At 38.3% G+C, this 14,334-nt stretch overlaps 1 protein-coding gene across 1 annotated transcript in view; it reads left to right on the top strand.

Moving 5' to 3' along the window:
• LOC108632990 (neuropeptide CCHamide-1 receptor-like) overlaps positions 1-14,334 on the top strand; it is a 21,746-nt gene that overhangs the window by 801 nt on the left and 6,611 nt on the right. The window lies entirely within an intron of this gene.

Here is a 14,334-nt window from a genome sequence, read left to right on the forward strand (position 1 = left end):
CTGATGTTCCGCGTCGATTGTCTGCTTCGCATAAATAAGTATTAATAGCAACGTTTTCTCTGAGGCTCTCTTTAATAAGATTCGTCGACGATATGATGCCGAACGGAAATAAAGCGTGAAACACGGTATCGTCTGTGGTCACGTCGGTACTCTCGTTACTTAATGCGTTTTAAGGGCGCATTAAGCATCGACCGGCTAAATTGAACGAATTGACGAGCAGCCTAACGTGATTAGTTTTAATTACAAGCGCGAAATTGTGCTGCCGATTTAACGAGCATTCACCACGGTAGCACTCGCTATCATTAATCCTTTTGTCCGGTTTCGAACGTTGCTACGTTCGTACTATTCAAATCGCATGCAAATTCGTGGTGGCGTGTGTCCACTGCACTGCAAATCGTTGCAACTTCGATGATCCAGCAAGCTATGTCTAACTATAAGTTCCACGACGTATTTTAAAATCCAAACATCCCAACATCCCTGTCCTCGACAAAGTGCACCGGAAACTACCGTGGAACTCGCAACTCCAGTTTCACTACCAAATGACAAGGCATGTCATTAAAAAATTGCAGACATACTGCGAAGGTTACGTGGAAAAAATGTTGTTGAAACAATTAGCTAGGTAGACAATTCTCGTTAGTTATAGCGTCAGCTTGGTAACATGGTCCACATAACGAACATTCTTTTCAAAAGCGAAATTTCTAACACTGCGCAGAATGTTCGGCGTTACGTACTCCTTTTTTTAGCATACAGATCTTTAGGAATTTTCGTGCTTCGTTCTATTCTTTGTTGTATTTCATTTATCAGTTATAATCCAATTGAGCATGGGCTTTCTAGATGGCCTATTTACCTTTATAATCATTACACTCCGCGGTTCACAATGATACTCTATATGACTCATTATCATGTTTAACTTCCACGCTTCCGTGACGATCAATATTTGAATCGTAACGATGCGATGCTTGATACTAGATTAACTCGTTTTTTTATGCGTCGTCACCGGTTCGTGTTATCAACCCGTGGGCCTCCCACAACTCATTTCCAGTTTCTTCTCGACGTCGTGTATATTTTCCAGTCGCCTCATTTGCGACGTCGAGCCGATGAGAGCGCGTCGCAAATTGCGGCAAGGAGTTCCGCGATCCGTTCAGACAGCTAGTAAGCTGGCTAACTGGCCAGGCCACTCTCGATCAATTTAACACCGAGCCGAACATAAAAGAACTTCGAAAAATTGCATTATTTGGGGAACGTGTCCTGGGGTATGTCAGACAGGCTGTAGCAACTTGGCGTGGTCGTATAATCCGATTTCTTTTAGTTGAGCCTTGCTTGTATTTTTAGATGTGTTTGTGTTCGTCGCACGTCGTCGTATGTATAAGACGCAGTTAAGGTTGAATGATAATAGTTGGATTCCGTTACGATCACGTTTCTGGTAGATCTGCTAGCTGAACGTACGATGAACATTATTATAAATACGTGGTACTTTTATCGTCTGCTCTTTGAAATTGTCGCTTCTTGAATGAATTCGCGAGGCATTGTTTCGTAAAGATGCGTTTTCGCTTTCATCGAAGTATTTTAGATTACCTCGTTTTAATGGATCTTGTATAAACAAACGGAAGCTACTTTTAGGATAACCGGTAGAAAAGAGGCTTTCACTTATTTTCGCGAAGCGCTGAAAAAACTCTTTTCCATAAGCCTCATCTTTAAAGAAAATCATCAACCAGGAAACCTTCGAATAAACACCGATAATGTTTTATAGCGAATGAGTAATACTATCTGTTTTAAATGTGTCGTATTTTTGAACATGTATAATTACCAAATAATGTATAATTAATCAAACGGGGAGATAAATAATGCAGTGAACATAACACCGCGCGCATACGTACCAATATGTTAAAGCGCGTTTAAAGGACAACCTTAACGGATGGCTTTACACAAAATGTTGTCGAGGATTTTGAAAATTAATGGTCATTTTATACGACTCACTAATTGGTCGAAGATTCAAAAGACGCGCAATTTATTCCGATTATTGTGCAACAACTTAATACCGTTGCTGGTGACAGAATTAGATATACATATTTATGGGTATATAGACATTTCTAGATGTACACAATGTCTAAATGTCTTTTTACGAACTTCTTTTGGACGTGTTGCCCTTTAGTTTTATAGCCTCACATTGCCTTGGCTCATTGAGATAGCATCTAAACAGCGAATAATACAGTCGTAATATGACTTGCGTGTACGTTTACACCGACGATAAAAATACGAGTAGTGCTTAATTTCAGTGAAGAAATAGAAAGCTTCGTCATTTTATTTTTAATCTCGTTGAGGAACGCCGGCTTTATTAGTCGTATCCTCGTTATACGCAGCTTATTCGCGAAAACATTTTGTTGTAATGGAATATGGAAACCGTTAGCCTTAGTTTTATAAGCAAAACAAAAACGAAGAAGCGATGCGGTTATTTAATAACGTTAATATTAGCCAACTAATTTGACATTAAAGGAGTATTGTTCCCATGCGAGAAATGATTCGATTAAAAATTCGACCACATTGTATAAAATAATTTTCTAACGGAAGGAAATTATCTGGTCTGCGAATTTTGAAAGAATTTAATCAATTTTATCCGGAATGTTTAATCCTTGAAGCGACGCGTCAAATAGGTTTCCAAATATGGGAGAATATCCTTTTGTTAACGTGGTTTTACGAAAAATCGCATAGATTCACGAAATGAAAATTACTGTACAGTAAACTGTGTACTGTAAAAAGAAAATTAATGAGCAAATGAAACAGGGAGTAATGAGCATGAAAATACAAACAAATCGCGCACAGGAGAAGTTTAACTTTAATTTCTTCTAATTGCATGCGCGATTTATCCAGTTAATTTCGTGAGTTCTCTGTAACGCATTAGTTTCAACATCTTTTATTTAAAGTTGTAACAGGGACCAATGCGGCTTTGCACAATTTTGTGAACAGTCGGATAGGTATAGGTCTGCACGACGAATAAGCATACAAGGTCAGTTGCCTAATGGACCTTTCACATTACTGTAACGTAATCGTAACGTTGTGATGGGTAGCGAAATTTTAGGCTCGAGAGATGTCTCCCTCGTAAGAAACAGCCCCCGCTACGTAAGATTTCTCTTACGGTACGGTTACGTTACAGTAATGTGAAAGGTCCATAAGGCAAGCCACCTACATATTTTTAGATAGGGAGAAATATTTCAGACAACAGTTCTTTGGTATCGAGGTATATGGTGTACCTAACTTTTCTGCAGGTGGAGGTGCTTAGAAGATTTGAAGGTCAACTTCACTTTTTTTTAATGGAATGAGCTATTTCTTTATACATCAAACGTTGCATTATTTAATGTAAAAATGTACTCCATTCTATTAAAAAAAAAATGAAGTTGACCTTTAATCCCCCTAAGCACTTTTGCGTACAGAAAATTTATGTGCACTATTATATATTTATGTGGAACATTCTTCGAGAACAAGCAACTTCTGTTTGAAACATTTTTTCCTACCTTAAAAAATATAAAGTTATTCAGGTGGCTTGCCTTAGGCGACTCACCATGTATAAACATAAACTCATTTATTTTAGAATGGTAATACAAAAAACAATACAAGAGCGATACAATCATGCTCTTCTCGAACTGTCCTAATAACTATTACAAAGTTAAGATAATAAAAATGGCCGGATATTTTATTAGAAGCGCTTATCATAATGCCTCAATTCGATCACGAATTCGTGTAAACCTTGCCTATTGAATAAGGAAACTACATTTGAATGTAAAATGTTGCGCACCGTCCTGTTTTATTAAGTTTACACGGAACACTTTCGACCGGTGTTCCCAAGCATGTCTATAAACTCGTCTCTTTACGAGTGAAGATTTCAAGGTAAGCCCCTCTGCATTACGACTGTAAAACAGCTCCGGCAGCACCGGCACCCTTTCCCGCAAAACGAATCTTAAACGTGAGACTTTTCCAACCCACCCTGTGTACGTATAGATTGTTTCCATTGTCTAATTCTCAGTGAACACGAATTTTAATAGAGACTCGACTTGCCTTACGTACTCGCCGAATTTCCCTATTCAACCCGTCCACGGTTTCCGCAATCCCCAGCTGAAGAGAACGTTCGCGCGTTTACAAGGATTCGTGTACGGAGCGGAGAGAATTCGAGCAATCACAGCGAAACTCGAGTAGCTTGACGGAGAGAAACGTCACCCTTTAACCGTCCCACTCATGTTCCGACTGATTTCATTTTATTCATGTCACGCTTTAATTACTGCGATCTAATTGATTCTAACGTTACCGCGCCGAGTAAAGATCAAGGAGTCAGAAATTTCACGAGTCGGTTGTCGCATAACGCGGAAATCTAGTTTGCGGGAGCTTACTTTCCGAACAGAAAAATCATAAATGATTCATGACTGATCGCCAATTTCAGGCTCTTGTCTCCACGAAACAATTCCGTCTATATCATTAAATGACTGACCTAGCTTAGAGGAATTTTGAAGCGAGATACATACAGCAAGAGAGATAGGGAACACACGCTGACTTCTAGCAAAAGTCCACGTCAAGTGCTTGTTACAATGGACGGACATTTATTAGATAAACTTTTTCTCTCTTTCTCTTTCTCTGTCAGCTTGTGACTTTTAACTGAGAGTATCATAGGAAGTTAATTCCGACTGTGTGTCAGAAATCAGACCTGAAATTTCGTTTGTGATTTCCTTCGTACAACTGTCTGCTTTTCCGCTCCAACTTCATCAAACGTAATGACTGTCGTACGATTTGATTTACCTAACAATGAGTAGCGTAACAAAGTCTGCTTGTCAACGCACGGATTATGTAGATTAACGTATCACAGCGATTAATCAAATTTTGTTTGAAGCAAAAGCTTAGCGGCCACCATATTATTTATAGAAAGTACGAAATGGTCCGACGGGTATAAAAATTTCGCTAGGCTAGCAACCCTAGTAAGTAAAGTATATACATATATATGCATTCTCGGCCCACATATTTCATGTTCTGGGACGTGTAATTTACCGGTGCATGACATCTGAGAGCATCGCTAGAGTGTAGTCCGATTTTCCTCTGTATAAAGTTCTGTTTCTTGCTACCTTTTACCGTTTCTTTCCGTTCTGTTCGCTTGTCACTGTTCATCGTCACGATTTGTGAATGGAACCAACAGTACTGTGGTACATTTCTCGTCCGTATTTTACGATCAGACTAGCCGCTGTCATGTTTCGTAGCTTCGCAGTGGATCAAAGGACGTTAGTAATATAATTTCTTTTCTTGTCTCCGTTTTTATCCCTTTAACCTGGAGAAGGCTTTTCAGATCTTGTCTGTTTAGCCTGTATGAGGTCAGTAATCCGGAGACACCTGTACAAAAACGACATATTCTTTAATTTTTGTAGAATGCTTAATAATCTCTCGAATGTTGTGCTACATCGTGTGTTCGATGAAACACAAGCGGAACGTAGAATAACGTGCGCAACTCAATTTTGAAGACAAATGGAATCGGGTTAGTTTGCTTCTGAAGTACAAAGTTGTTAGAACGCAAGATAAGTACAACGCAAAAAAGAAAAATATCTTGTTTAACTTGCTCAGGATGATTAATTTGCACTATTCTGCACTCTGCCTACGAACTGATAAATGATCGCGCGGTGGAAAAACTTCCATCTCGCTTAAATTGTACTTCCATTTGTCGATAGCGTTCATCCTACGGCACGAGAATGTAACGTTGTACAGGGATAGATCCGTGCGATAAAAGACTTCACCAAGGGTGTAAATTTCTTTACACTGTGTTATACGAATTTGTTTGTCCGGAATTAGCTATTCTGAACCGCGCGGGTCAACAACGGTTCAATATAAACAGAGACGCAACCGTTCGCTTTTTCATTTCGTGTCGGAAGAGTTTCAAATATTTTGCGTCAACTCGTGAGCCCTCTATTTACTGAGTGGACTTGATGAAAATGTTTCGACATCGCATCGTTCCGACGGAGCAACCGTGACGCGGCACGAATTACGATGGAAATTCGAATCGATCGAGGGAGCCTTCTGCTCCTAGATAATTCGCGTATTTCGTCTTTTTTCAGTACGTCAAGCTTACTGCGTGTCACGTTTCTCTTCCGGAAAAAGAATTACATTTTCTCGAACAGGAAGCTCTCCGGGTCGATTAAGTTTCTTAAGTAATCGACCCGGACTTGCTAGATTAATGGTGCACCGATCATAGTCTCCTCGGAATCGAGATAGCTTTGCAAAAATGTGGCTTTTGATCAACATGTTTCCGAGTTACTAAGAAACCTGTTTGTCGAGAGGTCCGTCGAGACTCATTTATATTTAAAAGAGATTTCTTAGAGGAGGTGGAGTCCCCACCGGGATCTAGGAACAAAGCTTTTTACAACAAAGCGATTTCATAATCTTCCTTGGTAGTGTTTGGTCGTGATAAATTTTCTTCCGATCTTAGAACATTCCACAGTGCATTTTAATTCCTGGGGATTAATTTTCATTCCATGGCGTAAATCTAAGTTTACTAAGAGCATTCTTTTCTGAATTTCTTTATAAAAAAAGATTCGTTATCGCTGGATCCTTCCAAGAGAAAATATGTATCGCAAAACAAACTTAGGAACGTTCTCGTTGTCTTCGACTCAGTTTCTTGTGTAGAGGCAAAAAGTAAGCGTGAAAATCTATTTACGTTAGTCTCATCGTCGCAGTTCGCGTTCCAATTAAGAATACTGTGTGAGTGAAAAGCCATTAACGTCTGATATCATTTACCATGATCAACGATAATTAGAAGCTCAACTTCTGCTTGACTTTCGATGGTAGGTGATGTAAGTAGCGAAGCACGTTCATGAGAAATGGTTAACGTAACGCGATCGAACCTTGGGAAACAATAAACGATGCCAATAGTAGTAACGAGGATAGTGGTAACGTCGATTTTGGATTTAAACCAGTTCTCAGTTTCATGAAATTTGTTGTACAGATTACTTTCTACTAAATCTTTGCTACTAATTGCTAAATCAACGCGATTATATAAAAGTCATTAGGTCTAAAGCGAATTGATGTAGATAAAGTAAATGTTTTCTTTTCGGTTGATCAGTTCGATACGTGGAAGGAAGTTATTTGATCATATCCAACTTCCAAGTCCTATTACTAACAATAAGTTTAACCTATTACAATTGTTAATTCTAAATTGTCCGGTGACTTTGATCTTTCGACTCTCTGGTTCTGTAACACATGATCTACTGGTTCTACAACACTATTTCACTGATTTTGCTTAAACCTAGGAATAGAAATACGAGGACAAAAGTGTTGTAGATAAAACGTTGAATGGAAATTAAATTTATGGCTGTCGGATAGCTCCAGGTCAAAGCTTCGAAAATGGAAGATTTTAAGATATCTTTTTTTGGCTTCCTTTTTTAGCTAACATTTCACATCTTAAAACAATCAATTAATGCCACTTCGTTCTTTGAGATTAATTAAAAATTACAAGGCCGCTGATTACTGTGTCAATTAATTAACTGAGAAGAATATAAAGTGCTCCTTCTCTATGCAAATTCTTTTAATCCTCTATGGGCTAATTTTTTTCTTTAAATGTAGAAAATTTCGATATATTAGTATGTGATCTGAAAGTTACAGGGGCCCATAGAGGGTTAAATCTTTTTTCTTCTTCTATCTCTTAAATAATTACATGCTCGTCGTTTTGTTGAATTCCAATGAATGATAAAATACAGGGAGGTTTCTTATCTCATAAGTGATGTTCCCAGACTACACAATTGCCCTTAATGAACAGTTGACTTAATCGACTGGCTAATTAATGTATTTGACAAACGTGCCATGTTCCCATGAGATGCTGTCATGTTTATTCAGGCGCCGTTGTATACATGAAACTTCTGTGAGGCACTGCCCGTTTATTTGACTTTGACGTTTCACGATTGTTCTGGCATCTGTGTGATACATAATGATTGAACAGCGTGTAAATGGTTGCAGAAAAGATTTATCAGACGTGTTCCACATATACGTATACTCACACAGTAAATTTTTACCTGGCTGATTCCTAATATTCAGACGTCCTTTTCCCCCGCACAGGATCACTTTCCAAGGGGATTGAAACGATTCATAGATTTTTCTCTTTATACTCATCGAAAGACCCTCCATCGAAAATCCATAAAACCGAACGTCAAATGAACGAATCAAAGCACGACGGAAAATTATGTTCATTATACATCTACTCAAAACTGAACTGTAACAGTATTAACAATTATCAGCGTCAAACGTTTAATGAATAAATTCCCGTACTGTCGATGCGTGTCATTGTCTCACTTTGTATTGTTACATTTCAGTTATTCGTTCTAATGAAATCAAATTAGCTGCTGGTACGACAGCAATCAGTGCGAAAAGCATTTTAATCAAAAAACGTCACGTTCACAGAAATCCCGTCGCTGAGCAGGATATTAAAATCGTTTGGTTCAACCCGTTCCTTGTTCTCAGCTAGAAATGACCGCGGTCGACAGGTACGAAGAGCACGTTATGAAACGATCGATTGTGAGTGAACACATGCCGAATGGGTGGCACCCGAATAAGATATTATTATGATTCAACTGGACACGCAGCGCTGACCAACTTCCCACTATTATAAGTGTAATTTCATTCTTAATACTTTTCTTCACAAGAACAAAGACGAGGATGGGGAATTAATGAATGATCCATCATAGTTAATCGATGAGACGTGGATCAAATAGCTGGGACAAATGAAACGCGATCGAAAGAATGACTGCGATACTGCAATACTGAAATCGAGTTATACTACAATTGTACGCCAAGTGCTTCTCCTTTGATCTACTACGGTGCTGTTCTTCTACGGTGATAATTGAATTCTTGGATAGGTATTGACATTCAAGTTCTCTAGCTGGCTACCGAATGAACTATACGTATTAAACAGCTTATGGGAGATAACGGACACTTCACTCAATGATTTGGTTTTGACGCGCTGAAACAAGTAGAATTTAAATACTAGATTGACAGAAGAGACAATTCTCCATCGAGTAAATCACTAAAGCTGGCCGGTATTTACATTTCATGAGTCAACCCACGAAAAAGCGGAATTTCTTTTTGACAACTCAAACCAGAGGAAGTTACGTTTATTTCTATACTTTTATTCTGGTGGTAATAGTACATACTATAAATTGGAAAAACGTGATTGGCACTTCTCAACTCAAATACTCCTCTGTTTTCATGGAAAACGTTATTCTTCTAAAAATATTGTTTTATTTCGAAAAATTCTAATAATAATTAGTCAGCAAAAGGTCTATAAACAGCCGGGAGCAATTGGTAGTTTCTTTTATATGTATTTCTACTTCGAGTTATTTAGGAAGTATCTTTGCATTCCCACCCTTCCATCCTATTGAAAGTTGAGACACGTTTCTCGGATGAGCAGTAAACTGTCAGCGAACGTCCCAGAAACAAACTTCGAAAGAACCAAAGGACTCAGTCTTGAATATGTCCTATGAAGAGAAATACGAGCTTTGATCTCCCTTTGATTAGCAAAGATTCAATATGAACATGAACTTGAATGAGTTGCTGGAAACTCATTACAGTTAATACTGGCGAAATGAGAATAATTTTCCAAATTCATAAATGTTTGATATCAAAGACATTAATCCGTTTTACGTTTACCATCTGTGTTTAATTACTCGCCCCTCGACAATCATAAAATGATTTCTACATTTAGCATGCATGCCGTATCGATAGTGGTAAATATTGAAATTTTCCGGCGGGTATCACATACATATGTAAATGCCTTATGAAATAACACTTAGGAGCAAACCAGCCGGGGTGTAAAGACAAATGTAGAACCACAGTGGTAAGCAAGCCTTCATTGGCAGTCACGGAGGGATGTCGTAACGGTGTTGACGGTCAAGTGCAAGCATTTGCTAAACTTTACGAGCCTCCCACTCACCATTTATGCTCGCACCCTCTTAGAAATGGCTTCGTGGTTGCCAACCGTTCAATATTTTTATAGAGGTAGAACGCTAAGAATAAAAACCAAGCATGACACTCATTAGGAGAACATTACCGACAATTGGCTTCTTTATTTAAGAATTCTTACTCGTACCATGTGTATCACACTTCGTTTCTTCTTATCGTTTACGGAAGAAAAAGATTTTACTATACGCATAGCAACGTTAATGTTATCGTTTATTCTGATTAGAATCGTGTTATATTAAATAATTTAGAAAACCTGCCATCAGATGTAGTTCGTAACTTCTGACGGAATGTAGCCCTTTCCGAGGTAGATGACGACTGTGTTTTAAAACCCTCGACTCGACGTCGTCATACTGTAAATTTATTTTCTTCATGTATCCTTTCATCGTTACTACCACTGCGACGACAACAGTGAAACGAGAAATTGAATTTGGTTCGATCATTCTCTCTTTCTTTCCACCACCGTAGAAATTACACGAATTAAACACATAAAATTCTACGTATATACAGGAATTATATACTAAGAGAACATTCACTAACAGTAATAGAAAACTTATTGTTACTTTTAACCAAGTAGAATTATTGGGACCTTCTGATATTCTTAATTTTTCCCATAGCAGGAGCCATCCTCATTATCTCATTATTCGACATTTTCAGTGAAAATAGAGGAACGACAATTTTCATTGGAAAATCGGATATACCCAATTATCTCCTTTCTCTCGGACAGTCTTCTGCGTTATACGAGACAATTAACTCTATTGGCAATAAAACCGAACTCTTTATCGAAGAATTGTCTGAAAGTAGAATGATAATCTTCCTTAATGGTTTGAATAACTGAACATTCTTTGCAAATTTTTACGAATAATATTCCCGTTGTACCATATAGATTCATTTAACACTGCTCCGACCATTGCGTTTTCTATTTTCCGGGAAATACATCAATCGAAAAACAGTTTGTACAAAAAAACTGCACCCTCATACGGAGAACAATGTCGACCCTTGTCGACTGAATTCCACGACTGACTTCGACCATTTAACAGAAAGATTTTCTTTCATCACGATTAATACTTTTTGTATTCACAAGAATTAAATTTCTGTGTATATATCGTTTACGATTTTTAAAATTTCAGTAAAGTAAACTGATGTAAAAAAATATTTCTATATTTTTAATACTAAATCGTTCGGATATCTTCTTAATTAAAAATTTTAAGTACTAACAACAGCAATTGACACAAATTGTATGTCAATTGTAATTTTAATTAATTCTGTTGGAGATCACTAAGTAAGACTTGCGCACATTAAAGTTTTGAAGTCTCTCGTTTCAAGTATTACAGCAGTTATAATTTTTGTCTAATTAGCGTTTCAGTAAACCTTTGATGTCTGCAATCATTCATATTATTATATTATTTGGTCCAACAAATCGTCCAGATTCAGGAAAGTGGATCAAACATATGAAATACGCAGATCACGTTGGTCCGCGCAAGTAGTAAAAGTCGATATTGGTCAGATCAGTAGTGAAAGTGTTGACATAGCCGTCGGACGGAAGAAACAGCTGAGGCTGGGAGACTATGGAAGTATGGAAGAGCCGCATAAATTATAAATGTTCGCGGACAGAACTGCCTCTTTTCTCTCTCTTCCGCGATTCCAAGCGCGTTAACTTTACAAGTCAAGCCTTTTTACCTCTCGACGTACCGTTCACGTAACCCTTTTCATCCACTAAGCGTGGTTTGGATTTGAATTTAATTCAACACTCAGAGAAATGTAGGTTGTGCAAATATAAAATCCAGAATACGTAGATGTATAAAAGAGCAATTTTCACTGAATTTTTATAAGATATATAAAGAAATCAAGGTTAACGACATTCGTTAGATGCCCGTTTAGAGCGTACGTAATCATTTACAAATTTATCGAGTGCAAACGATATTAACAGCAGTAATGTTAATGTTACCTCGGGTCGGGCCATGTGCTTGACGCTTGATTATTTTCCTGGCGCTCCAATTAGCGGTCCCCATGCGATTCCGCGATTCCTTTTACCCAGAGGAAAAATGTTGTCGGAAGTTGTTAAAACGTTTACGATCTCGTGGCTCTCGAGACAAATTTCATTCTTCTTGTTTCCATATAAAATATTTTATGTTCAAGATAGGCTTGTTCGTTTTTACGTCATGTACCAGGATACGAAATGTTTACTCGTGCATTGTTTCGTTCCACGTTTTAATGATGTCGAATATGTTACAATCAAAGCTTTGATCTGTCACTGAAATAACTATGAAAGGCAACAGAACAATACTTCGAACCTTATCGTTATTTCCAGTCGCGGTAATTAATCGATTTCTAGCAGAATTTATCAAAATTCAGTTACGTAACATGCGTGCTCGGTGAAAAGCGTTATGACGCAGGCGGCTTTAGCGACGTGTGAGCAATTAATCACCGAAATATCCGGAAAACGTGGCGCGGCAAAAATTTTCCTCACAATTAACTCTTCCGTATTCCGCTGATAGGAAAAATTGCAAATATCAAATCGTTATCAATAGAGAAATATTCAATCATGCGAATTGCACGAATATGAACAGGCGACGATATTTTTTTTTCATGGGAAAAAGATTCGTGGCAAGAATTGCATTTTATAACTTTTAAATACTGAATTGCTGTGCAAAGCCTATCGCGATATTTTTTTCAGCGTTTTTCGTGCAGTAACGCAGAAAATTCATCGTAATGAATCGATTTTCGCGAATTAAGGCAGTGCACAAAAAATCCCCACAGAATGCAAATCTACTCGAACGGTGCATTTCGTGACACGGAAGTTGTGACAGGGCGTTAGAACCTCAGATAACAGGAGACAGAAAATACATCGATCGATTGGTATACGTAGACTGATGCGTAGAGTTAATTCGACGATAATGACGTTACGATCCCTCGTATATTTCGTTATACGAAACTCTCCGTGGAAATATCGCGGCGAAAAAAGAGGAATTATACACTTTCCAACGCGAAGTTAACGTTTCCGTTCGTATAAACCACGTTACGCAGCGTTGTGCGAATTTTCACTGGCGAGAATTTTTGAAATGGTTCATTCTTTCCGGTAGCAGTTTTTGTTCACTTACATAGTTGCGTTATTGCTCGCGCAACTTCCTATTCATAGCGTAATTGTAGTACATGCATTAGGTTCGAAACCGTTGCGTTGTTCTCGAAAAAGTTCGTTCTCTTCGTGATTACAGTTACGTGCCGTATTGTCGAACTCTTATCCCGGTGGTTTCATTAAAATTCATGGAAGATACTTCGCGCAATCCCCTCCTTTAAATAGCAATATTTTCCCTGGACGTGTAATGTATTCCAAAATTATGATGCTTTCGAACAGTCTATATCTCATTCCACAGTAATCCGCGAGGAACGTGAACACCGGATACATATATGTATAAGGCCTTCGATATCCAATTCGAGTCCACTGTCTAATTCACTCGCACTTATGTTAGCCTTATTTAATAGCCCTAAATGTCTCGAGCTTCAATTTATGGTTTGCCAGCTCTGTCTTCTCGTGCGCGTTGTCAGCCGTTGTAACGAGTCATCATCGGGAATAAATACCACTGTAAAGTGGCATCCAATCGGACTGGAGCAGCTTGACTCGTAATTGAAATCGTAAATAAAAAAGTAATAGCAGCCATGGATTTTATTAAACCACTTTTCCTTTCCTGTCCTTCGAATCGGGTGTCGTAAAACGCGTTTGGTAAAAGTGGGTCTACGCTTGGTGTGGTATCCATCCGAAAGCGAACGCAGATGTACCCAATACCCACAGGCATCCTACGATGGCTTTGTTTAACTTTCGCACAGCGTTGCATCCAGATAGCGGCGCCCGAGCGAATCACAGCGTGAAATTATCAGATGATTAAACTTATCAGAGATCAGTTTGCTGAACGGGCTACTTCAGTTAAATAGAACATTCCGAATTTAAACTAAAATTTATTCTGCCTCCTCGGAACAATTTCTCCTCGAAATCTGGCTTATGGTAAAAATGGTTATTGCGCAATCTTTCCCAGACAAATTTAATTGTGTACGTTTTCGAAGCAATAAATCGCAAGCGAAGTTTCAAGTGGACTACGAAATGACGGGGGCGAACTTGAAGTAGTGATGGGCACCATCGACTAAAAACTATCGATTTAGTCTATAGTAGCCAACGATACTTTTAGTCGGCTAAATCTCTGATACTATCGACTACATCGAACCAAATTCAGGCGGCTGCTTGAATGATCGATAAACTGCAATCTATAGCTCGACGGTCCAAGTTCAGAATATAAATACCATGATCGCTGCTTTGGATTATATTTATTCAAGGCTCGCGAAATAAAATTTTAAGATGCATATCTATTAATT

Source organism: Ceratina calcarata, unplaced genomic scaffold (assembly GCF_001652005.2).
Source record: "Ceratina calcarata isolate Rehan_Ccalc_2016 unplaced genomic scaffold, ASM165200v1 scaffold180.2, whole genome shotgun sequence".
Lineage (NCBI taxonomy): Eukaryota > Metazoa > Arthropoda > Insecta > Hymenoptera > Apidae > Ceratina > Ceratina calcarata.